The sequence below is a fragment of the Oratosquilla oratoria genome, chromosome 35, assembly GCF_046742065.1.
Source record: "Oratosquilla oratoria isolate Oo_2021 chromosome 35, ASM4674206v1, whole genome shotgun sequence".
Lineage (NCBI taxonomy): Eukaryota > Metazoa > Arthropoda > Malacostraca > Stomatopoda > Squillidae > Oratosquilla > Oratosquilla oratoria.
The window spans coordinates 25,840,246-25,852,745 of NC_134811.1; the positions used below are offsets into that span (position 1 = coordinate 25,840,246).

General features: G+C 38.5%; 1 protein-coding gene across 3 annotated transcripts in view; it reads left to right on the forward strand.

Moving 5' to 3' along the window:
- Positions 1–4,664: 4,664 nt before the first annotated feature.
- me31B (ATP-dependent RNA helicase me31b) overlaps positions 4,665–12,500 on the forward strand; it is a 59,169-nt gene continuing 51,333 nt past the window's right edge. For 2 of the 3 annotated variants that reach the window (XM_076174124.1, XM_076174126.1), the window contains exon 1: positions 4,665–4,979. The gene's annotated coding sequence lies outside the window, so the exon portion shown is untranslated. Of the gene's footprint in view, positions 4,980–6,848; positions 6,921–12,500 lie in introns of all 3 variants that reach the window. The other variant, XM_076174125.1, reaches the window with a different exon arrangement.

Consider the following 12,500-nt stretch of genomic DNA (forward strand, 5'->3'; position numbering starts at 1 on the left):
TGTTATTATCACTTTTAGGATTGAGATCTTTGTACTCGTTAGTGTTATTTTTCCAGTAAACTTTGATTACTACTTGTTCTGGAAATTCATTTATGAATTCTGATCAATCCCGTTGACTATTCCTACACTGATGTTAAATGATTCATTATGTTTATCTTGGATTTGTATACAGCAGGGGTTGAGAAAGATTGCGTTCTGTCATATGGGTTCTGGGTTCTAATCCTACTATTATCTACATTTGGCGAAGTCTTCCACATTGTCCAGATATTCCAGTGGTCATGTTTCGTGCCAAGAATTTTGGATAGACTAAGACGGAGTCCACTTCATCTAGGTTTGGGTGAATAGTCAGAAGAGTGAGGTCTGGGAATGCGGTACAATTTGGAGGTATTGAATGAGTGGTTGATAACTGTAGATTTGTGGCTGTTCTATTGCGATGGTAACAGTACTTGTTCCATGGGGGTGGGACCACCATCACGTCGTCGTTTCTGAATCAGGGTGGGGGTTGGGTGTGGTCATATTGATGAACATCACAAACCTGGGCGGGGATGCTGCAGGTGGGAAAACGATTGATCTCTCCATTTTTTTTTTTTTTTTTCCGTTGTGACATTATAGCTACGGTGAGAGGTGACCTTGCTGAGGGTGACTCCCCACACGGGTGAAGACAGGGTAGACTAACTTTGGGACATATTTTCTAGACTTCTCCCCATGTGGTGTAAGCAGAGTGGGTCCTGAAGAAGGCTGGTCAGTCGTGCTGTATTGCCACCTTAGTCCCAGTACAGAGCCACTGATGAGCCTATATAACTGCTTCAAAATCTCCTGACCCCCCGAACGTCAAGCACCGCCGGTGGGATTGGTGTTCGGAAAAATTGTCATCAATAGCCAACGCTTTTATTATTTGGGGTGGGGGCAATATCACAGAGAAAATGTGAAGTCATAGATGTGGTTAAAGAGATTTAATGAATGCAATGGAACAGAGGGACAACGACCAACATTTTTTTCGTAGAGACTAACCCCCAATCATACAAGAATGCGGAGTGACTTGAGCCGTAGGGATGTATTAGTAAAACGAAGAATAAAGTTATTGATAGACAGTAAGAGAAATATACAATAACTGAATATACTGTACTGTCAGTCGCTACCTTTTAGCGTTGCAGTGGCTCTCAATCTTTTTCCCATACTTTCAGATTAAGACCATCTCCCCGTACCCAGCATTAATCTGACACCGATAGAATGATGATACGTTAAGACTAATGCAATGTACATTGGCACTACAATGAATATTACATGTATTTTTTATTTGTTATAATCTTATTAAGCAGAAGCAATAACATCACAAAGAATTTACACTACACGTTCCGGAATAATAGTGTAACTCCTTTACTACCAGCCAATTTTAAGGGGACCCCCCGCCCCCAGAGTTAAGAAAAATTCGATTTTTTTTGTTGTTGCATAAATACATAGTAGGAATCTTGCTCTAGATGCTGGTAAAGTGTTTTTTATCGTACCGCCATTTTTAAAGGGTTTAAAGGGCCTACCCTCCCTCCCCCCGGCAGCCACATGCTGCGCACGACCATTGTTTACATACGTTTTGACCATATTTCACCCTATTTTTTTGCTTTTGATACACTCCTAAAGTTTTCTCTTACGTCCGGCATGCACGTGAGTATGTGGTGTGAGGAAGTTCAGCCTGCACGACTGGCAGTGGCCTAAGGCTTACAAAGTAAAGGACATGTACACGTTAGCTTGCCGCATTCACTAATTTGCCGTGTGAAATTCGCATCTATTTTTCAGTGAAGAGATATTTGAAGATATTAGCCATGCCTAAGCTATCCAAACAAAAGACACACTTGCAGAAGATAAGAACGTCTACATTAGCAACTCAAGGGGAGAAAGAAAGAACCCCAGCATCAACTTTGTTATCACCACCTCCGCCACCACCACTAGTACTCCCTCCAGCAGCTCTCTCCCTTCCATCTACATCCACATCCTCAGCACCTGATCCTCTGTCCTCTACACCTATATCAGACAAGTTGTATCTACGCAAACAACTGTTTGCTAACAAGTGGCTACAAGGATGCCTCCTTGTTGCAACACCTTGGGTTTAGAGTCTCAAACCTCACAGTGATGTCCCTGATGCAGCAAGAGCCTGTTCCAACACCAGAAAGGAAACCCAAGAAAAGAAAGAGAGCTGAATCCCAGCAATCAGACTACCTTGCTGGGTCATTCTAGACCAATAACTCAAACTTTGCGACAAAGAGTGAGGTGGCGGAATTATGAGACCCTCACTTTGAGTGAATAATATCCTACACTGTAGGAAGGTACAAAGTGCCTGAGTTACTTGAAAGATGCAAAATCATCATGAAAATACAATGGAACCTGTTTTCAATGGGTCTTAGGAGGTCCAATGTAAAATTTAGTCAAACTAAGGAAAAAAACAACAACTTTATCTCCTCCCTCAATTTTCAACCGAGTTTTGGATATGAGGTCTCTATTAATAGCTAGATAAATGACAAAGAATAAGATAGAGAGTTTTTTTTGCATATGTTAAATGATTTTTTTTAATAACGTGTCAAAGTCAAAATGTTGTTTTTTTCGATACTTTTTTTAATTTTTTTTTCCCTCGGCGTTAAACAAAGATATTAAAAAAGCTTTCTATTTTGTTTTTTTATATATTTGGAAGATTCTTTTGCTGTAAAATGAAAGACATCGAATAAAAATTGTAAGAGGAGATAGGATTTGAAAGAAGCCCAAAAATATGGTATTTTTTACGTTTTTTTATTAAAAAATAAAAAACTACTCGTCAGATCTGAATAAAACTCATGCTGTGAAGGTTTCCTCAGACCTAGATATCACACAGAAAAAATCAGCAAGATCCTTCAGAAAAAAATATTTTGGGCGGGGGGTCCCCTTAAAGATCAGCCATCCAATTACCCCTGGAGACCTTCCTGCGAACCACAGGATGGAGAACCTGTGCTTTTGTGGGAATTAACCAGAGAGGGCGCCACAACCTCGGCAGGAGCGGCACAACACCTCATCGTCTCCCCTTTCGAGGGAACCTTCAGCTTTTTGGGGTTACACCCTCCACCTGGAGCAGCCTGAGGTCAATGGGTGCCCTCCTTTCTTGATTTCCTCTATGCACCGCCATTCCTAACAGTGGCATCACGTGGATACCACCTCCTGTTTCATGTGTACTCTGTTCCAAACCGCCACAAGGGCCGGGCGGATGGCAGTCCCGTGCCCCCCTCCCCCCCCCCCAAAAAAAAAATAAAAATAGTGGTGAGGCAGCAGTTAGCCCGCGAGAAAGCTTAGTCTTTCCAGGGGCTGAATTAGCTATTTGTATTTATTTCTACGGAGCTGAACAATATAGCACTTTTGAGCAAAATACACGATTACTTTGGCTTATGACGCGGAGGGGCAGAAATAACCCTAACTGAGCCCCGTTGCCTTTGTTAACTGAAATCTCGCGCCATCTAGAACAAAATATGTAAAATGCATCATCATGGAAGGATCATGTCACCAAAAGCACGGTATTCCTTACTCTTTCTGCATGAAACCATACCATCAGTTGAGTAAAACAGTGTTACTAATAACAACAAAATATGTTTAAGTTAGAAGAGTTAGTAGTGTACACTATATGTACGGACGGAAGATTTCTGTTGTAGGACCATCTGTTGAGACGAAAAGAACCATTAATAGATGAAATAGCTTTGGCCTCATGTTCAACCTGCAACAAATAAATTCTTGTCAACCAGGACACAATCTATAATGTGTGTCATAGTAGTGCAGGGGTAAAAATCTCTCCTCTCATCTTTGGTCCATACATTCTGCGAGGATCGTCTGTGAAATTTGGCAGGCCCGAGGTTGTGCTGTTTTCCGCAAACATTTCAGTTTACTCATTGATATCCCTACTCTTGCACTGTACACATCTACGCGAACTTCAGTACTTCTAAGCCTTGGTATTATGGTAGAGAATGCTCGCGACTCTCATTTCACATTGCCTCATTGGTCCCCTCAGACTGTTACCACCTTCCTACCAGCTGGTGATAACACTATTATCGTATATCTGATCTCCAATGTTATGGTTACTAGTTCGTCGCCCTACCGATAGGTTACGCCTTCATTTTGATTTTAATGTAATGACTCATCAAAGAAATAAACCATTTAATGGTGAAAAGCATTTGGGTGCGGATGTATGTGATCACAGATGACAGCCGTAGTTATAATACCATTTGCACAAATAACGAAATACAGTACAGAGTTTCTTCGAATACTCTTCTCTGAAATTTAGGTGGATATGAGATTTCACGCAACGAAGTGACGAACTTATGATCAGGTAACATATCTTGTACCATATAATTAGAAATGAAGTCATCTAAATAGTTCTATTTTATATGTCACCCCATATTCTGTTTTATGAATTTCAAGAAACATTCAGTTTCGAATGTTCCCGCTTATGAATCCAAGAAAATAGCCCGGCTTGTTTAGTAACGTAGTTCCAAAAATTGAAGTAATATTTCAACAACTTAATACTAAGTAAATTGTATTTTACTTGTTATCAAACTATATGTGATATCAAAGCCTGCATTAACATTATGACATGAATTGTGCAATATACATATATATTTTTTCAAATCCGCAAATCGGTATTCCGTTGTTTTCTCTTGACAACCAACCTCAGATCGTTGAATGTTTTCTTTCGAGTTCAGTACGTGAGGAGCGAGGGAATTTATCCGTTGCTTTCCCGTAATATTGGTGACTACCGTTATTTAAGGACATAGCTGGAATGTGTGACGTACATTGTACAATATCCAGTACCCGTGAAAGACACATCTCTAAATATTGTTCAAGTTTATACTAGTACTCTTGCAACTTGCTTGTGGATGTTACGGGATTTTATTCGCCATATTGATTTCAACGTCTTGGCCTCTGAAGCCTTGAATTAAACTCTCTATACACTTAACATCGCCTCCTGTATGTAGGTAAGGTATTACTTAACATTAATTTTGGTTGTAGCGCTAATAGTTTCGCGGATGTAATGCGATATAAAATGTTTGGTGAAGACTGTATAAACCAGCTGATTGTTTGACGTCTCTGTGTTTGGGTCTAGCCTGGCTTCATATAACTCGGTCTAATCCCAGGGAAATGCCGGCAAATGTTTTCCTTGGTTTTAATTTTTCGAATGATAAATCCGGCTGGTTGGTCATATTCGGTGCTCGTTCTAATGGAATAGTTTAACTTTTTTAGATTGAGAATTAAAAAAGGGAAAGATCATAGGGAATGTAATGTTACATGTATACCTATGGGTAAATTTTAAATTTGACAAGCCTAAGATTACCAGGAAACCCAACTCGAAAAATTTTTCGAGATCGTCATGAGTACGCAGTTTAGATTCATCAGTACGGGTTGATATTGAGCTGGGTTAATTGTAGGTCATGTTCCCGTTCTAGTGGCGAAAGTATAATAGAGGTATTGAGCGACGGGAAACTTACTTATTGGAGTGTTCCTTGAAACTGAATTAAAGTTTATTTTAGCTTGGAGGTCTAGACGAGCCCATGTTGTATTGATGCACCCAATCACTAGGAACTTCCATTGTTAGCAAACAAAAGTGATTCCCATCATGTAGCATTGTAGGTATTATGAAGATCATTGTTAATTGAACTTAGGGTAAGCCCTAATTATTAGGGCTTACCTTAAGTTCAATTAACAATCGCAATGATATTCATAATACCTACAATGCTACATGATGGGAATCACTTTTGTTTGCTAACAATGGAGGTTCCTAGTACTATTAGGCTAATAAAATAGGGTGTCTTTTGTGGATTTACAAGTTATGTGCAAGTCTGGACATTGCTGATATGTATGTTATTATGTATATATATATGTATATATATGTGTATATGTATGTATGTATATATGTGTATATGTATGTATGTATATATGTGTATATGTATGTATGTATACATGTGTATATGTATGTATGTATACATGTGTATATGTATGTATGTATACATGTGTATATGTATGTATGTATGTATACATGTGTATATGTATGTATGTATACATGTGTATATGTATGTATGTATACATGTGTATATGTATGTATGTATACATGTGTATATGTATGTATGTATACATGTGTATATGTATGTATACATGTGTATATGTATATATGTATGTATATATGTATATGTATATATGTATATGTATATATGTATATGTATATATGTATATATAGATATACATGTATACATGTATATATGTATACATGTATATATGTATATATATATAGATATACATGTATATATGTATATATGTATATGTATATATGTATATATATATAGATATACATGTATATATGTATATATGTATATGTATATATGTATATATATATAGATATACATGTATATATGTATATATGTATATGTATATATGTATATATATATAGATATACATGTATATATGTATATATGTATATGTATATATGTATATATAGATATACATGTATACATGTATATATGTATACATGTATATATGTATATGTATGTATATATGTATGTATATATATTATATGTATGTATATGTGTATGTATATGTGTATGTATATGTGTATATGTATGTATATGTATGTATATATATGTAGATGAAACCTGGTCCACAGTAGCTGGCAATGGTCATTGGGTCATCCCACATATCCCCCATATAAACATTGTGTTGTATGATCATTGGACACTATCGATCTGAGGAGGAGAGAAGTTGCTGGTAGTTAGCTCAGTAAATGAATGAAACCTTATAACCTTAAGTAGATACTGGATACAGGTCCTAGCAGTACATGTCCAGATCACTTCCAGATTGTGTAGGTCAAGACTGGTGTAGGATCAACTTGGCCTGTCTACTCAACCAAGTTGGCCCACTACAGTTAGGTAGGTTAGGTTAGTGTATGAATTGTACTTTTATTTCTTAAACCTCGCCTATCAGAACAAAGATGGCATCTTGAACAGCTGATGGGCAGAGCTGGCCATCAAGCAGCTGATGGGCAGAGCTGGCCATCAAGTGGCTGATGGGCAGAGCTGGCCGTGAAGTAGGATTTTTATTGTCCCCCCCCCCCCAGTAGACCTCAACCAGAAGCCTGTTAGCACAATTGACTCAAAATTATAGTTAATCCCCTGAGTAACCCAAAATGCTACAAGTCTTCCTGTTGAATTGTACTTTACTCTTATCCTCTACATCAGAGAAAGTAAAGCTAACAAAATAGTGGGACTAATCAGGACATTTGTTACATTGGTTGCAACAATATTTAAGTCTGTAGCATTGGTGAGACCACATCTTGAATATGCTTACCAAGTTTGGAGTCCTCACTTGGTAAAAGATATTGAGATGGTGGAGAATGTGCAGCAAAGGGCTACAAGGATGGTGCCAGAACTTAAAGGACTGAGCTATGAAGAAAGGCTAAGGAGGTTGAACCTACCAACACTGGCATATAGAAGAGCACGGGGAGACATGATATAAACCCACAAGATACTGACAGGAAAATATGATGGAGGCTGCACTCAAGGCAGGGAAGAGAACATAAGCAGGGGAAACTCACTGAAATTATTCAAGACAAGGTCACGGCTGGATGCAAGAAAATGTGTTCCCGTGTAAGGTTGTCAATAATTGGAACCAGCTGCCTGCCTGAATGGTTGATTGCTGCAAAATCAGTCAACCAATATGAGGGTAGACTTAATAAATTCTGGCAAAACCAAGAACTAAAATACGATTATAAAGCAAAGATCCACCACAAACTACCACAAAGTGTAAATGTGGATCTGGAGTCACAGGTGTAAGCCTCTTCCAGGAAGTCTTCTGTGTGTGTCTGTGTATCATTGGGAAGACTTAAATAACTACCCTCACCTGGGATATTAATCTTACTTTTGCTCGTGGAGTTCATTGTCTGGGCCTGGTAATTGATCCAACTAGTTCAAGCTTGACATGCATCCATCTGTCACACAGACATCATTAAACGACTTGTCAAAGTTGGAAACAAACTGGTTTTACTCCTGACTCTCACCATAGAAAGTCTGACTACCTCAGACCTTTCCAAATCGGTAGTTGCCAGCTAATGTCATCCACTATCTGCAAGGGAGTTCGTTGATTTGAGTGGGCGTTAGTTTGAGAAGGCATCGTTTTGAGTGAGTTGTTAGGTTAAGTTACTTAGGAGAATATCAGGCACAGGTTGTTTAGCCTGTATGTCCAGATCTTTTATTTAGTATTTATTTTTTTGTCGTTGGCCAGCATGTGATGAGTGACAAGGCAGCTTCATAATTATATTTCACTTCTTCAGGTCTCCAATATTTATCCAGTCTTCTTTCAAATGCAAATACTAGGAGTTTCTGCATTAGTCAATGGGAGGTTATTCCATATGTTGACTAAGCTTTCCGCAAAGAAATTTTGCCTTGGCTTTGTATGTCTTTTTCATTAACTTGTACTTGTGGCCTCTTGTAGCTGTGCCTGTACCCTCATTGAACAGCAGCACTGTAGCTATTCCTGTTGTGTACTTTCCAGTTATTAGTTTGATTCAATCATATCATCCCTGTCTCCTGTATACAAGTGTAGACAGCTGCAGCACTTTCAATCTCTTGATATAATCTTTGTCGCTCTTCTCTGTAATTTTCCAAAGAATAAGTGAATTGGAAAATACACCTCATATCATAGCTCTGCAGGAGGTCAAACCAAAAATTTTTAGATATGAAAGGACCAATGCAGAATATAATATGGAAGGATACAATCTCATTGAACAGAACTTGCATAATAACATAGGAAGGGGACTTATTATCTACGTTAAGAAAGGAACAAAGTTTAATCTAGTAGATCTGAAAACCAAATATTGTGAGTACTGTGGTGTACTGATAGAATGTGGAAAAGAGAAATTAATGGTCATATCTATATACAGAAGCCCAAACAGCGATGAAAGAAATAATGCTGGGCTGCTCCAACTGATGCAGGAGGTGAATATGAATGTGCAATATAAAGTACTACTAGGGGACTTTAACCTTCATAACATAAGTTGGAGCAGCTACACAACAGAATCTAGTCATATGGATTACAATAGTCAATTTATTGAGAAAGTGATTGCTTTTTTACTCAGCACATACTTGATATCATCAGAATAAGAAGGGTCAACACTGGAAATACACTAGACCTAATATTTACTAATGATGAAACAATAATTGGAGAAATCAGTGCAGAAAGCCCGCTGGGAAAAAGTGATCATGCAAGCATTCTGTTCACTTGTGACACTCAGGAGCAGATGGACAACAGTAAGCGACAAATTTATATGTATGAAAAGGCAGACTATCAGCTCATGAAAGAAAGGCTTGGAATTGACTGGAACCAGTATTTGCAGGATTTGGGTACAGAGGAAATGTGGAAGAAATTCACCAATAAACTACGTGAAGTGATCGAAGAATGTGTTCCCAGGAAACGCATCAGAGCGGTAAATAAGAATAGTACAAGAAAAAATGAAAACCTACCAATGACTAGGAAACTACGGGCTAAGATTAAAAGGAAACAAAGATTGTGGGAAAAATTGAAGAAAATTAATTAGGAAAATGACGGAACACTAAACAGGAAATACCAGGACACATAGTACAGAAGAGTCAATAACCAAGTTAGAAGACAAACCAGGAATGCTGTGAAATCAAAAGAGAGGGAAATAGCAAGGTATGTGAAGGAGAATCCGAAGGTGTTCTGGAAGTATGTAACATCGAAGACAAGAACAAAGGCCCACATTGGAGAACTGTATAAAAATGAAGAAAAAACTCAAAAGGCATAAAGTGACAAGGAAAAAGCTGACATACTCTCAGAGCAATTCTCGAAGGTTTTCATACACGAGTCTGATGAAGATCCACCTAGGGCGGCAACCAGGAAGGCAACAATACTGGATAGTATGGTAATCACTAGACAAAATTAGGAATGCCCTGCAAAAACTCGAGAGGAACAAATCACCCGGACCAGATGGGATACACCCAAGGGTAATTGAGGAACTGATGGAGGACTTGCTGGACCCACTGAGAATCATATATAACAGCTCGCTGCAGGACGGTGTAGTACCCGAGGACTGGCGTATTGCCCATATCACGGCCATCTATAAGAAAGGTAACAAATGCGATCCAGGAAATTACAGACCTGTCAGCCTAACAAGTGTCCTATGCAAGGTTATGGAGTCACTGTTGCGGGAGGAGGTAATTAGACATATGAAGGAGAATAAGTTATTTAGTGAGAAACGGTTTGGCTTCATTTCTGGAAGATCAACTACATTACAGTTAATAAAGGTACTGGATGACTGGACTGAGGCAATAGATGAAGGATTGGCTGTGGATGTGGTGTACTTGGACTTTATGAAAGCCTAAGACCGAGTACCACATAAACGTCTGATAGAAAAAATATCAAGCTACAGGGTAGAAGGTAAAATATTGAGATGGATTCAGAACTTTCTAACAGGGAGAAAACAGAGGGTGTTGATAAATGGAGAGGCTTCTGGATGGAAGGAAGTAACAAGCGGAGTCCCACAGGGATCTGTTCTTGGCCCCATGCTTTTTGTAATATTTATCAATGACCTGCCAGAAGCAGCAGTGAACAGAAGTAAATTGTATCTATATGCAGATGACACTAAGATATACAGGACAATACAAAGCACGGAAGACTGTGATAGGTTACAGTGGGATGTGGACGAACTCAAAGAATGGACAGAGAGGTGGCTCCTAAGTTTTCATCCAGAGAAGAGCAAGTAGGTTAGGGAGGACCACAATGGAAGAGAAGGGTTATAGTATGTACGGCAACATCAGTAAGACAGGAAATGAAAAAGACATAGGGGTGATCATAGATGACAAACTAAACTTCTCCATACACCTGGCAGAAATGATCAATAAAGCCAATATGTTAGTAGGGCTGATCAGAAGGACCTTTCAACATTTAGAACCATACATTTTCAAGCCTCTGTACACGGATCTTGTAAGGCCGCACTTGGAGTACGCCAACCCGGTTTGGTGTCCCCATCTGGTGAAGGATTTGGAGGCTGTGGAGAATGTACAGCGGAGAGCAACTAAATTATTGCCATCCCTCAAGAAGTTGTCGTAGGAAGAGAGGCTGAGGAAATTGAGCTTGCCCACCTTGGCGTACAGGAGATCCCAGGGAGATCAAATTGAGACCTACAAAATCATCACTGGTTTATATGACAGAAACTGCACTGAGGGTCTCTTTGAATTTAGAGAGGGGTCCAGTACAAGGGGAAATAGTCGAAAAATATTTAAGCCAAGAGCAAGGTTGGACCTGAGAAAGTACTCCTTTAATAAGTCATTAATAATTGGAATGAGCTGCCAGAATGGGTGGTAAATGCAGACACAGTCAAAAGTTTTGAGGCGAGGCTAGACAAATTCTGGGAGGGACAAGAACAAATATATAAATATAGAGCACAAATTAACACTGCACGCGGCCAGCACCAACATCACACTAGAAATCAGGCTGCTACACTGGAGTCATAGGCCAAAGAAGGCCTCTTCCAGTAAAATGTCAACTGTAATCAACTATCTTTTTCCTAATTGGGTTGCAGATGTCTATTGTAGTATAAAGTTTCTTGAAATTTTCTTGGTTTAAATAGATGAAAGATCTTTAAGCCCCATAACTGTACTTGCTTTGTTAATCTTTTATTTATTTTTTATTATTATTTATTTATTTATTTTCATTATTTATTTTTATTTATTTTTTCAAAATTCCGTTGTTCATCCACCATTATGCCCAGATCTTTTTCTGTCAGCTCTCTAAAGATACTTGATCTTCATAACTCATTGTGTATTGCCTGTATTCATGTGATTTAGACCTTGAAACTATCATAATCTTGCACTTATCAGTGTGAATCTGACCACTCTTGAAATCTCGTTTTGTAGTATTTCTTGATCACTGGAGTTCAGTCTCTAAAGAATTTTGTATCGTCTGCAAACAAAGTTGAGGCAACTAATCTAATTACACATATCATCCCTATATTAATATAGCAATACCTACTCCAAAACCCAAAAACAGTAATGACAGAACAGCACAGAACATTGTTGGTAAACGACACCTGCTCAAACTGCCACTGCTCAAAATGACCAACATTAATCAGCAACTAGAGTAACTGATAAATTTACATCTGATAACTGTCCATAATTTTTTCCCCTAACTTTATTTGATATTTCTATTCAATCTTAAGTCCCATTCTTCCATTGTATGCATGTATCATCTTTGGTTTCCATGTATTGACTCCAACTTGTGGATTACTTCTTTATGGCTACTTTTCTGTCCAGTTTGATGTTCTTGGGTTTCCTGTCCTTGAATGGGGTGACAAGTTTTGCTTTGATACCACAACTTGTTTGCTTTTCATGGCCAATCATTTTTCATCCAAACCAAGCTAACCTAATTCAATTTAATGGGAGGTAAAGAGACTATCTTATGTGGCTCCCATCTCGACACATCTTGGGTGTGAAAAT